Source organism: Engystomops pustulosus, chromosome 4 (genome assembly GCF_040894005.1).
Source record: "Engystomops pustulosus chromosome 4, aEngPut4.maternal, whole genome shotgun sequence".
Lineage (NCBI taxonomy): Eukaryota > Metazoa > Chordata > Amphibia > Anura > Leptodactylidae > Engystomops > Engystomops pustulosus.
The window spans coordinates 161609339-161624121 of NC_092414.1; positions in this window are offsets into that span (position 1 = coordinate 161609339).

Sequence of the window (14783 nt, forward strand, 5' to 3'; positions counted from 1 at the left end):
GAGGACACTTCTTAAATACATGTGTGGGCAGTTTGCACATTAAAGAACTTGTAAAGTCAGAAAGAAAACTGGTGCAAAGTCCTTAGTAAATGTGCCCCATAGTGCACTCACTAAAGTGTAATTTGCGCCAGATAATTCAATAGTGTCGCACACTCTTAGTGAATCTGGTCTGTTTTCAGGATGCAGCCTTTTTTTTGTTTACTTTGCTTCATGCCGTTGTGACACAATTGTGTCAAATCACAGTAATAAATGTGGCGCAAACTTTGACTGAGCTCTGCCACACCCCTTTAGGTGCACAGTTTTTTAAAGTGTCCGATGAAAAAGTGTAACCACGACACAATTCTTTATAAATACATGTGCAAGCTCCAAAGACATTCTTTTTTAGTGCAAACATAGAAAATATAATATATCTGGGCCAATATATACAAAACATAAATATTTCTAAGTAACAGCAGTTCATCAGTGCCTCATATATGTGTCCAGTACACATTATCATTACCATTTTCTAAAGCTATGCAAAATGTAATGTATTGAAAAACACAGCTGATTATTTGTTGATATTTTTTGTTAATTCAAATATCAATCATAATGAACAGACATAGTTAAAAAAAACTCACTTCCTGTCTCCCCACTTCTTTTGGCTAAGGATATACACTGAATGGGGGTCATTTATCTTTATTTTTCTTCCTGCTTTTTTCTGTGTTTTTCAGACTTTTTTGGGGGCATTGCAATTTTTGCCCCTTTTTTGGGACACATTGAAATTTCCATCGGATATTTGTTTTCCATCGGTAAGACACATTTATCTTACATTCCAGATGTGCTAAATGTCACAAATGACATTTTTTGGCTCAAAAAAGTCCAGACGAAACCGTACTTTAGAAAATGTAAAGAAATTACTTTTGTGCGACATGTTTGAGACATTTGTAACAAATGTCTCAAAAACAGATCTGAAAAAAACACATTTAACACAAGGAAAAAGTGAGATTAATTACCAAAGTAACAAAAAAGACGGAAAGAAGACAGGCAAAAACAAGCAGAGATAAGATAAATGACCCCCAATGATTTCTAAATATTTTTTATGACTTTTATACAAATCCAATACACAGTAGGCCTGGTGTTATATAATTGGTGCCAATGATGTCCCAGAACAAAGGAAAAAGAACATATCTGAATACCCAATCAAGTCATGGGTGAGGGAGACAATCTTTTAGGTTATCTTGAAAGCCATCATATTTGATCAAGGACAAGTTTTTCCAATGGGAAGGGGGTCATGTAGAATATCAATGAAGACCATAATAGTTTCAGAAATCAATTACTGCAAACAGATTATCAATATCTTAAAAGTTATCAACAGAGAAATTTGAAACAACAACCGGGAATGTTCCCTCTGATGCACAGCTACATGTTGTCCATGATTCTGAACATTCTGGATCCTTTTGTTATGAACCCCTGAAGATGAGAATCACTGAAGATGATAACTTTTGAAGCAGAAGACATATTGCAATCTGACTGTGGCGGCAAACTGCTTTGCACTGTTGTAATAAAATGAACAAATACTATAGATAAACCATCATTATAGCAATGACCTTTATGATAAACAATGTTGGAGTCAGTTTTATTTGTTGTTTTTCAGCATCAAGACACAATAAAGGGACATTCATTTTGTTGGTTTTTGTTTGTTTTTTTTTACAAATAGTTCAATGTAATTAATGATGTTTTCACAGCATGACCATAAATCTGTGTTTCTATGGAGACCCAGGGTTCTAGTCTCAAGAACTGAAGCTGGGGAGGGGAAGGGCTTGGTTACATATATAACTCCATGTTGATTTATAGACTTGATCTACACTGCTCCACATGGAAATATTCCATTCATAAAGCAGTAACCCGCCTCTGCCTCATCTGTCGTGGATGTCCACAGGATCACCACTCGATACCCTGACTAATACCAAGTACATGGAAAAGTGAGAACACTTCAAGGGCTTCAGCTTTATTTCTAAGTAGATGGGAAATTCTTGTAATTTCAGAAGTACCTTGCTCCTTGACAGATCCTAACCTCGTTATACAGTTATCTGCATGATTTCTTCTTTTTACACAAACATCTGAATGTCCTCTTTTACAGGAATATTTAATTTACTGCACAATGAGTTCAAAAAAGCTAAAAGTAATCTAGAGCAAATCTGGACATCTGTCTGCGAGCCCCTGGAAACAAAAGAACACATCAGCTGTAAGAACAGCAGGAATATGATCCGTGTACACAACTCCCCTCCACTCACAACTACTTTTTAATTGCAAGCCTCTTGGTGATACAGAGAGTGAGATTCTCACTGTTTAATGAAGCAGTCAGGATTGTATTTTGTGTAAAGAATATGTAAGAGAGTAACCTGTTACTCAATCCTCAAACCTGTTACCTGTTACTCAAACAGACATTCTTTATAACAATATATCGAGTTTAATATTTACAGATGCTGAACATTTTATCAGGAAAAGTATATGACATTAGCCTGTAGTCTGGAGATCACATGCTTGAGCATTAATGATCAGGGGCATAACTTAAGGGGGTGCAAAGGGTGCGATTGCACCTGGGCCCAAGAGGCTTAGGGGCCCATAAGGTGTCACTTTCCCATATGAGAAGACTAGTATTATAAGCCATACATTATTGTCGGGGGCCTGGCACAGACTTTGCACTGGGGTCCTGCAGATTCAAGTTACGCTACTGTTAATGATGATTCATCAAACCAGATAACAGTCATCTACACTTCTGCAGTATACAATATTGTAATCTATAAGCTTATAGGGAACTTATTAGCGTAATTTTGGCCACTAAACCAACCACAGGCCTGTAAGGAAATTGTTCTAAATCTTCCCTGTCTGGAACACAATAAACAAAAATAACACCTACCTTGGTCTGGAGCTTTCAAACACCTGTAGTAGTACTTGTACCTTCAGTGTAACACACAATGAAGCTGAGTGTACTACATAGACATCATTGAGCACCAGAGATGAGTCTGATGTGCCTTGTCTCTACATAAGTAACCAGATCACTGGAGTCATAGAGTTTCCCCCCTCCTGATCATGGGAAACATCAATAGATGTTTCACCAACACTTTATGCACTTGTGTGGGATCACACATGTTCAGGTTGCATGTCCGGCAAGTACATCGGCCCTCTCTACATATTTTACTGATGGGCTCCCATTCTTCACATCACTAGGTGTCTAACTTTTGTACCCATGTTGAGTATGATTTAGTATGTTAAAGGAAATTTACATGCTGCTAGAGCAAGTCTGTGCATCCTGCTCCATCCACCCACTGAGGGTTATAGCAGGAATACTGTCAATCACTACTATCTGCAGAGTAGCAGACTTTAAAGACTTTATTTTAGGACACTTGCAAAGACCTCACAGGACCTTATCACAGGACGTTAATATAATGGTTGATATGGTCTTTTCCATGACCATATACATTCGCTTGCAGAGCATTGTTTGTTCTTAGTTTTACTAATGTTTTCCCACACATTTAGTTTCCATATGAGACACTTTGGTGCTTATTTACTAAGGGACGTGGATCGCACTTTTGTCAAACTGTTTGCTGTTTTGGCGATTTGCACAGCTTTGACAGGTATTTATCAGGTGTTGGAATTGTGTCGCTCGCGATCAGTTTTTGGTGCGGCTGCGCTGGCTTTAATGCGACAGAAATTGAATGGCGTGCTGTCAGACAATGTGACTGATTCAGACTGATCACGGGATTTGAGGTTCAAATTTTGTCACAAGACAATGCACTTACATGCACCAGGATGAAGAAGGTCAACTCCGGCGGACCTGAGCGGGGAAGTGACACATGCAGGATATCGGACAATGCACTTTCTGTGAACTCCTCGGACATGGTAAGTAAATGTGCCCCTTTGCATATGAGGCAAAGGTGGTGAAAGGTTGCTAAACTGTTTTTGAAGATTCACAGAATATGATATAGAGTGGCAGGTGCAGTCCTTGTTTTTGTGGTTTAAGTGCAAATTTTTAAAATGTGTACTATCATAGAAGTATAATATAGTAATTAACAATATGGTCTTGGATATAAACAGCAGAACTTCTAAGATAAGTCAAGAGTAGAGATGAGCGAGCACTAAAATGCTCGGGTACTCGTTATTCGAGACGAACTTTTCCCGATGCTCGAGTGCTCGTCTCGAATAACGAGCCCCATTGAAGTCAATGGGAGACTCGAGCATTTTTCAAGGGGACCAAGGCTCTGCACAGGGAAGCTTGGCCAAACACCTGGGAACCTCAGAAAAGGATGGAAACACCACGGAAATGGACAGGAAACAGCAGGGGCAGCATGCATGGATGCCTCTGAGGCTGCTTAATCGCACCATTATGCCAAAACTATGGGCAACAGCATGGCCATGACAGAGTGACAGAATGAAGCTAGATAGCATGTAAAACATCCAATAATTGACCCTGACACTATAGGGGACGGCATGCAGAGGCAGCGGCAGCAGCGGCAGGCTAGAGAGTGGCATGGCGACATACTCTAAATGGACTCAGGCTTCAAACCAATGGGTGGCAGAGAGGAACCAAAGGAGGTGAGCAAGAAGCGCTCAAATAATATCGGTACATGATAAAAGTTTGCCAGTATATTTTGTGGATTACACAGCAGGGTGGCGACAAAGTTAACATGGAAGCAATGAAAACAACCCAAAATTCTGCCTGACACAGCTCGTTTGATAAGGGGACCATGTATGGAGGCAGTGAACTAGTAGTAGATTAAAGGTGCTGCAGTTAAAACTATGTTAGTTGGATCTTGGCATGGAGCTGGCGCTCCGCTGCCAGGCGAGCTTTCGCCAATCCAAGCCCCTGTCTCTAGGCTACTCCCCAAACAGCACTTCTAAGAACCTTTTGTATAAGATCAAGTGTAGTAGCGTTCTTATAAGTTTGGGATATGGCGGGTGAGGGGAATGTAAACAGATGCGCAAGAAGCGCATGATGCGCATGGAGCTGGCGCTCCGCTGCCAGGCGAGCTTTCGCCAATCCAAGCCCCTGTCTCTAGGCTACTCCTCAAACAGCACTTCTAAGAACCTTTTGTATAAGATCAAGTGTAGTAGCGTTCTTATAAGTTTGGGATATGGCGGGTGAGGGGAATGTAAACAGATGCGCAAGAAGCGCATGATGCGCATGGAGCTGGCGCTCCGCTGCCAGGCGAGCTTTCGCCAATCCAAGCCCCTGTCTCTAGGCTACTCCCCAAACAGCACTTCTAAGAACCTTTTGTATAAGATCAAGTGTAGTAGCGTTCTTATAAGTTTAGGATATGGCGGGTGAGGGGAATGTAAACAGATGCGCGAGTAGCGCTGAAATAATATTGGTAAATGATAAAAGTTTGCCAGTATATTTTGTGGATAACACAGCAGGGTGGCGACAAAGTTAACAACTTTGATGTGGAACCCATGAAAACAACCCAAATTTCTGCCTGACACACCTCGTTTGATAAGGGGACGATGTATGGAGGCAGCTATATGGACGACTTTTGGAGGTAGCAATGGAGACAACGTGTGGAGGCTGCTATGGAGACAATTTAATTTGGATAGTGCCTGTATGTGGCAGTCCAAAAAAGTTTTCAAACCAGAGGAGCAGGTAGGTGGCCCTCCAGAAAAATGAAATAGATTGAGTGCCTGTATGTGGCAGTCCAAAAAAGTTTTCAAACCAGAGGAGCGGGTAGGTGGCCCTCCAGTAAAATGGAATAGATTGAGTGCCTGTATGTGGCAGTCCAAAAAAGTTTTCAAACCAGAGGAGCAGGTAGGTGGCCCTCCAGTAAAATGGAATAGATTGAGTGCCTGTATGTGGCAGTCCAAAAAAGTTTTCAAACCAGAGGAGCGGGTAGGTGGCCCTCCAGAAAAATTGAATAGATTGAGTGCCTGTATGTGGCAGTCCAAAAAACTTTTCAAACCAGAGGAGCAGGTAGGTGGCCCTCCAGTAAAATGGAATAGATTGAGTGCCTGTATGTGGCAGTCCAAAAAAGTTTTCAAACCAGAGGAGCAGGTAGGTGGCCCTCCAGTAAAATGGAATAGATTGAGTGCCTGTATGTGGCAGTCCAAAAAAGTTTTCAAACCAGAGGAGCGGGTAGGTGGCCCTCCAGAAAAATTGAATAGATTGAGTGCCTGTATGTCGCACTCCCAAAAATTGTTTAGAACAGAGGACCGGGTAGGTGGCCCTCCAGAAAAATTGAATAGATTGAGTGCCTGTATGTGGCACTCCCAAAAATTTTTTAAAACAGAGGACCGGGTAGGTGGCCCTCCAGAAAAATTAAATGCATAAAGTACTATAGCTAGAGCCAGTGGGCCCTGTCAAAAAATAGCCAGTTTCCTCTGCTTTACTGTACAAAGAGGAGGAGAAGGAGGAAAATGAGGAGGAGGAGGAGTGGATAAATTATTCAGGTTGAGCTTCCTTCACCTGGTGGAGATTGGAAATTATGAGAAATCCATGCTTTATTCATCTTAATAAGCGTCAGCCTGTCAGCGCTGTCAGTCGACAGGCGTGTACGCTTATCGGTGATGATGCCACCAGCTGCACTGAAAACCCGCTCGGACAAGACGCTAGCGGCAGGGCAGGCAAGAACCTCCAAGGCGTACAGCGCCAGTTCGTGCCACATGTCCAGCTTTGAAACCCAGTAGTTGTAGGGAGCTGTGTGATCATTTAGGACGATGGTATGGTCAGCTACGTACTCCCTCACCATCTTTCTGTAAAGATCAGCCCTACTCTGCCGAGACTGGGGACAGGTGACAGTGTCTTGCTGGGGTGACATAAAGCTGGCAAAAGCCTTGTAAAGCGTACCCTTGCCAGTGCTGGACAAGCTGCCTGCTCGCCTACTCTCCCTCGCTACTTGTCCCGCAGAACTACGCACTCTGCCGCTAGCGCTGTCAGAAGGGAAATACTGTTTCAGCTTGTGAACCAGGGCCTGCTGGTATTCATGCATTCTCACACTCCTTTCCTCTCCAGGGATGAGAGTGGAAAGATTTTGCTTGTACCGTGGGTCCAGGAGAGTGAACACCCAGTAATCGGTGCTGGAATAAATTCTTTGAACGCGAGGGTCACGGGATAGGCAGCCTAGCATGAAATCTGCCATATGCGCCAGAGTACCAACGCGTAAGAATTCACTCCCCTCACTGGCCTGACTGTCCATTTCCTCCTCCTCCAACTCCTCCAACTCCTCTTCTTCTGCCCATACACGCTGAACAGTGAAGGACTCAACAATGGTCCCCTCTTGTGTCTCGCCAACATTCTCCTCCTCTTCCTCCTCATCCTCCTCCACCTCCTCCGATATGCGCTGAGAAACAGACCTAAGGGTGCTTTGGCTATCAACAAGGGAATCTTCTTCCCCCGTCTCTTGTGACGAGCGCAAAGCTTCCGACTTCATGCTGATCAGAGAGTTTTTCAACAGGCCAAGCAGCGGGATGGTGAGGCTGATGATGGCGGCATCGCCACTGACCATCTGTGTTGACTCCTCAAAGTTACTCAGCACCTGACAGATATCAGACATCCACGTCCACTCCTCATTGTAGACTTGAGGAAGCTGACTGACCTGACTACCAGTTCTGGTGGAAGTTGACATCTGGCAGTCTACAATGGCTCGGCGCTGCTGGTAAACTCTGGATAACATGGTCAGTGTTGAATTCCACCTCGTGGGCACGTCGCACAACAGTCGGTGAGCGGGCAGTTGGAGGCGGCGCTGCGCTGCCCTGAGAGTGGCAGCATATGTGCTGGACTTCCTGAAATGCGCACAGATGCGGCGCACCTTCGTGAGCAAATCAGACAGATTGGGGTATGTCTTGAGGAAACGCTGAACTATCAGATTTAACACATGGGCCAGGCATGGCACATGTGTCAGTCTGCCGAGTTGCAGAGCCGCCACCAGGTTACGGCCGTTGTCACACACAACCATGCCTGGCTTCAGGTTCAGCGGTGCCAGCCACAGATCAGTCTGCGCCGTGATGCCCTGTAATAGCTCTTGGGCGGTGTGCCTTTTATCGCCTAGGCTCAGCAGTTTGAGCACCGCCTGCTGTCGCTTAGCGACGGCACTGCTGCTGTGCCTAGAGCTACCGACTGATGGCGCCATGCCCACGGATGGTAATTCGGAGGAGGAGGAGGTGGAGGAGGGGTGGGAGGAGGAGGAGGCATAGTAGGCCTGAAACACCTGGACCGAGGTAGGCCCCGCAATCCTCGGCGTCGGCAGTATATGACCAGTCGCAGGGTCAGACTCGGTCCCAGCCTCCACCAAGTTAACCCAATTTGCCGTCAGCGATATATAGTGGCCCTGCCCGGTAGCACTCGTCCACGTGTCCGTGGTCAGGTGGACCTTGTCAGAAACGGCGTTGGTCAGGGCATGGATGATGTTGTCTGACACGTGCTGGTGCAGGTCTGGGACGGCACATCGGGAAAAGTAGTGGCGGCTGGGGACCGAATACCGAGGGGCGGCCGCCGCCATGAGGTTGCGAAAGGCCTCGGTCTCTACTAGCCTATAGGGCAGCATCTCCAGGCTAAGCAATCTGGAGATGTGGACATTAAGGGCTTGGGCGTGCGGGTGGGTTGCACTATATTTGCGTTTCCGCTCCAGCGTCTGGGGTATGGAGAGCTGAACGCTGGTGGATGTGTGGAGGATCGTGGAGGCGACGATGGGGTTTTTGTGCAAGGGTCCTGGGCAGGGGGCTGACTATCAGCTGACACAGGGGAAGGAGCAGTGGTGTGCACGGCCGGAGGTGAACGGGCTTGTTGCCACTGAGTGGGGTGTTTAGCATTCATATGCCTGCGCATACTGGTGGTAGTTAAGCTAGTAGTGGTGGAACCCCTGCTGAGCCTGGTTTGGCAAATGTTGCACACCACAGTCCGTCGGTCACCCGGTGTTTCCTTAAAGAACCTCCAGACTTCTGAAAATCTAGCCCTCGCCGCAAGAGCCCTCGCCACGGGAGCTTCACTAGTTGACACATTTGGCGCTGATGCACCAGCTCTGGCCCTGCCTCTCCGTCTGGCCCCACCACTGCCTCTTCCAACCTGTTCTGGTCGAGGACTCTTCTCTGTCTCAGAAGCACTGTGTTCACCCGGCCTATCAACCCAGCTTGGGTCTGTCACCTCATCATCCTCCGATCCCTCAGTCTGCTCCCCCCTCGGACTTCCTGCCCTGACAACAACTTCCCCACTGTCTGACAACCGTGTCTCCTCATCGTCGGACACCTCTTTAGACACTTCTTCCACTACGTCAAGAAGGTCATCATCACCCACAGACTGCGACTGGTGGAAAACCTGGGCATCGGAAAATTGCTCAGCAGCAACCGGACAAGTGGTTTGGAGGATTTGGTTGTACAAAACTGTGCAATCAGCTCTCTTGAAAGTCCACATTTCTCATTTTTCACAAAGAAATCAGCTTCCAAAATTAATAAAACATCAACTTTGACCTAGAGGAATTCCAAATAATTTAACAAGCGTTTTACAGTTTGCCAGCAGAAGTATATTATATTTTTAATCTTTAACCCTCTTGTAAATATTTTGTTCTTTTTAATATAGTTTGAAATTGAAAAGTATAACTCACTGTAACAAACAATGAAATAAAACTGAAAAACTGATGCTAAGAGGTTATTTGTGAGTCATTTCTGTCTCTAGCGACAAGATATTGGCTATGACATTGAGCTGTCTGTCTACTGTGGAACTTTTGGGTGAACCAGATAAATCATAGATGAAGTCTGCAGTAACAGAATTTCTGGCTCTGACAATGACGTCATTATTACCTCCTAATGCAAATAAATCCCCCATATGAAAAAAACTATGTTATAACAATAAAACCAGAAGGAAGAGGAACACACCTGCTGATACTAGGGGGGTTTTGCGCTTCATCAGTACCGAGCTGGTAGTCATGAAGACGTCATCGGAAGGGGACTGATTCTCATTAAAGGGATGGTACATGGAGACAAGTATTCAAGGAAAGTTCCATAATTAAAAGTTTGCAAGTTAGCTGTGAAAATAATCACTAATCAGCCTCCATTTCCTCAAATGGATCCATCTCACCAATACCCACCTCTTTACAGAGAGCAGGAATCTAGAAATAGTACCGGAAATGCTGCAAACACTTTGGACATGGACTACTGTAGCCATCAAAATGTAAAACAATTACTACTAACATTTGATTAAACTTTTTATGTCTGTATAATCCTTTTGACTGCATCACTTCGATAAAAAGCAGTAATTCCACTCCCAATTTCTGAGCAAATAAATCTTCAAATGAATGAAAATGCTGAAATAAACATCATAAAGAAAAGCATGTATGTACATAACCACCTTTCCAATTTGTCTCCTACAGCCATGTACAGTTAGTCTGTATGGACATATATGCAGTTGCTAACCCTGTATGGAGAAGGGGGCTCACAGGCTGCTTCCTCGCCAGGCAAAGCAGGGGTCTGCTGCAATGTAAATCTGACATTTGTTGTTAACAACCGTGTTCGCTGTTGGCACAGTTCTCCAGTATTAATTATTTAAGTGTCGTGGTTGAACCCGACCTGTGCACTTAAATGTCGGCAGCACATGGGCACCAAAATCCTGTCTTTGTCTTAGTGGGGCAGCGATTTGTTGCCCTGACAGTCAGCAGCCTTAGAGAGTCAAACAACCAAATAAATAAACCTGTTAGATATTATCAAAATAAAAATAGATATAAAATAGTAATCCCAAAAGGTCAATGTTGTGACAGAAAAAAACATCCATTTCAACACCCATAACAATTTTAATATAAAGGTGCAAACAGTCATATGTCATATGATTTTAGGCCCCTCTCACACTTGTGTTGCAGATCATGTAAGAGTCTGAGTGCAATAAGGGTTTGGTCAGTGAGAAACTGAGATTTATTCGAGTTCAATCAGTTTTCAGTCTCAGTTTTTCACAGACTTTTTTTGGTGTTTTCAATGCGTTTTTCAAGTGCAGACAACTCGCGTGAAAAAGACTCACTGAGCTCTATCTTTTCTATGGCAATTGAGCATGCTGAGATTTTATTGGGCATTTAAATAAACGTGAATGTGTCCATGAAAAAAAATGCAAGTGGGACAAAAAACATTGAATACAATGGGTTGGAGTGCAATGCAAGTTCTGCACGTCAAAAACATGTGCGTAAAAAAAAACGCTAGTGTGAAAGGGGCCTATATCTTCTAATTACCGTATATACTTGAGTATAATCTGACCCGAGTACTGAAGTACCTATTTTTGCCACAAAAAACTTATTGAATTCAGTATAAACTTTTGATGAAAAACTATTCTCAATAAAATGTCCAGTAGCAGCCTCCCCACATCAATAAAATGTCCAGCAGAGCCCCCCTTTAAAATAAAATGTCCAGCAGAGCCCTCCTTTACAAATAAATGTCCAGCAGTGTCCCCTTTAATAAAATGTCCAGCAGCGCCCCCTTTAAAAAAAATATCCAGCTGGGACCCTTTTTAAAAAAAAGATAATATAATAAACTTAGTACTCCCCTCCGGTGCTTACCCTTGGCGTCCGCTTCTCTCCATGGCTCATCTACTCCCCACATTTTCCGGCTTCCCGGCAGTGCAGGCAAAGGCATTTCTATGCTCTCTGCCCGCACGCACACACTACGATGTGGCATGTCGCCGTCATGCTGCGTGTGCGTACATGCAGGAAGAAACCATGGACGTGCCTCAGCCCGCACTGCCGGGAAGCCATGGCTGTGTGGAGAAGACGCGCCGGGTGAGAAGAGGACACAGGGGTTGAGCGCCGGAGGTGTGTACTAATTTTTTTTTATATGCTAGAGTATAAGCCGAATTTATACTCAAGTATAAACAGTATTTATCCTGTCTATATATAACTTTAGCTATTTAGCTGCAAAGCTATTTGTTTGCAGCTTTTTTTGCATTGTTAAAGTGGATGGATTAGCGAAATCCACAGATTGCACATGGGCTGAGAATTTTTACCTTTAAGAATAAGCCACATTCGTGTTCCATATAACAGTAAACTTCCAAAATGTATAGTATAAGTTCCCATAAATATACCTTAAGTTTTTTCTATAGGGGACTCTGATCTTATGGAGACATAATCGAAAATGTTCATTTCTTACTCATCGCTAAATGGTGAATTTCTAACAAATTTCTGTATCTAAAAGAGGTGAAAAGGGCTTTTGTGAGGTTGCAGAAGAAGACACTTGAAGTAATAACACCCAACCTTTACATATGGTCTGGTAACTCCTGCAAGTCAATGATAGCCTCAAGGTAAAACAGGTCACGCAAATATTCGTGTTGCTTAGCTAAGCTATGGCACCTCCACTGGTATACTCCATTTCTCTATTAAGTGAGAATCATGTGGAAGAGAATAGGAAAACAGAGGCTGAAAAAAACTCATTGCAAAAAGGGCAGAGGTCTAGGAATGTTCAGCAGGGAAGAACAGTTTGTCCCTCTGATACATGCAAGAGGTCTTTTCTCTCTATAATATTGTCATGGTAGAAGTAGGGCCAAATATATATGTGCCAGATAAAATAATAAAGTTGTTCATTTTAAAATTCATGTAATTCTAGGGTAAGACAATAAAGCAATCACTTTAGCTATACTTTGTTTGCTCTGGTTGGCATTGCTATGTATAATGCACAGGACCTATTGTGGGGCTTATACTAACAGACCTTGGGCCCTTCACAAGTCCCAGGATTACCAAGGCAATGGTGAGGGGGGCCAAAGTGTGTAAGTATACTTTAGACCAGTGATTGCAAATATGAAATGGGTGCCAGAGGTGGCACCAAAAACCCTTTCTGTGGGCACCTAGACCATCAATAAAGAGGGCTCTAGGTATCTCCATGTAGTCCCAGACAGCCCAGGACTTGCCATGCTCACAACTATTTTAAAGCAACAGCACCGCCTGGAAAGGAGTGAGAAGGTGTGGAAAGATCTGGAATATCATTGTATGTAGCTCCTGCTCCAGGCCCAATTTAGGGGACCCTGAATTTGTACTCCTTCTTTCTACTGTATTGGTGTCCTCAGGACTCCGATAGCATTGAAAACTATGACAGAGCAGGGACCAATAAATTACTGCTCAAGTGACCATGCTGGCACTATGTAATAAAAAAGTGGATTTTGGTTGTAGTTTGGCCACTTGGTCTCTAAAGGGTTCCCTATGACTACTTTATACAATGCAGTTAAAGGTTTCCGCCGCTTTTTAATAATAAACAAACAAAGAAAAAAGCAGCAGATTTATAGAATTACCAGAGGTCTCAATGTAGGACAGTATAGTACAGTATCCAGCATTTCATCAAATACACAGAAATGAAAGAAAATAAGACAAAGCACTCCCAACCCTCCCCCACCACCATCCACAGGTGTCAACTCAACTGCAAGAATATTCATATTCCATATGATCCTTTTAATTGACCTCTAATCAATTTTTTTTTGTAGATGGCAGGATATTAGGTAACTTACCAATATACATCTATAAAATCTTCTGCTCCACTTTCTTGAAATATAAAGTCCAAGCACCTTGTTTTAGACATGCTACCAATTCTGTCGATAAAATCTCTGGAGATGCAGGGTCATGTGATAACTATCCGTGACTGGTCTCCCTTAAAGGACAGTTGAGATCACATCACCTTAACTGATTGTAAGAATGTAAATTTCTTCAGAAATGTTATCCCCAAAAACTGCAGTTGTGTTCTATTAAATGTTTTCTATTAATGATTTTTTTATACTATAGGCCCCAAATTGTAAAAAAGAACAATATACAAAGTATATCAAGATTTCCATCTTACAATGTAGCATGTGCAGGAAGACTAGTTTACTGTTTGTTTGTTTTTTTTTTTAATTATAATCAGAGTTAAGTTAATACATGATATCAAGACTAGAGATGAGCGAGCACTAAAATGCTCGGGTACTCGTTATTCGAGACGAACTTTTCCCGATGCTCGAGTGCTCGTCTCGAATAATGAGCCCCATTGAAGTCAATGGGAGACTCAAGCATTTTTCAAGGGGACCAAGGCTCTGCACAGGGAAGCTTGGCCAAACACCTGGGAACCTCAGAAAAGGATGGAAACACCACGGAAATGGACAGGAAATAGCAGGGGCAGCATGCATGGATGCCTCTGAGGCTGCTTAATCGCACCATTATGCCAAAATTATGGGCAACAGCATGGCCATGACAGAGTGGCAGAATGAAGCTAGATAGCATCTAAAACATCTAATAATTGACCCTGACACTATAGGGGACGGCATGCAGAGGCAGCAGCAGCAGGCTAGAGAGTGTCATGGCGACATACCCTAAATGGACTCAGGCTTCAAACCAATGGGTGGCAGAGAGGAACCAAAGGAGGTGAGCAAGAAGCGCTCAAATAATATCGGTACATGATAAAAGTTTGCCAGTATATTTTGTGGATTGCACAGCAGGGTGGCGACAAAGTTAACATGGAAGCAATGAAAACAACCCAAAATTCTGCCTGACACAGCTCGTTTGATAAGGGGGCCATGTATGGAGGCAGTGAACTAGTAGTAGATTAAAGGTGCTGCAGTTAAAACTATGTTAGTTGGATCTTGGCATGGAGCTGGCGCTCCGCTGCCAGGCGAGCTTTCGCCAATCCAAGCCCCTGTCTCTAGGCTACTCCCCAAACAGCACTTCTAAGAACCTTTTGTATAAGATCAAGTGTAGTAGCGTTCTTATAAGTTTGGGATATGGCGGGTGAGGGGAATGTAAACAGATGCGCAAGAAGCGCTGAAATAATATCGGTAAATGATAAAAGTTTGCCAGTATATTTTGGGGATTACACAGCTGGGTGGCGACAAAGTT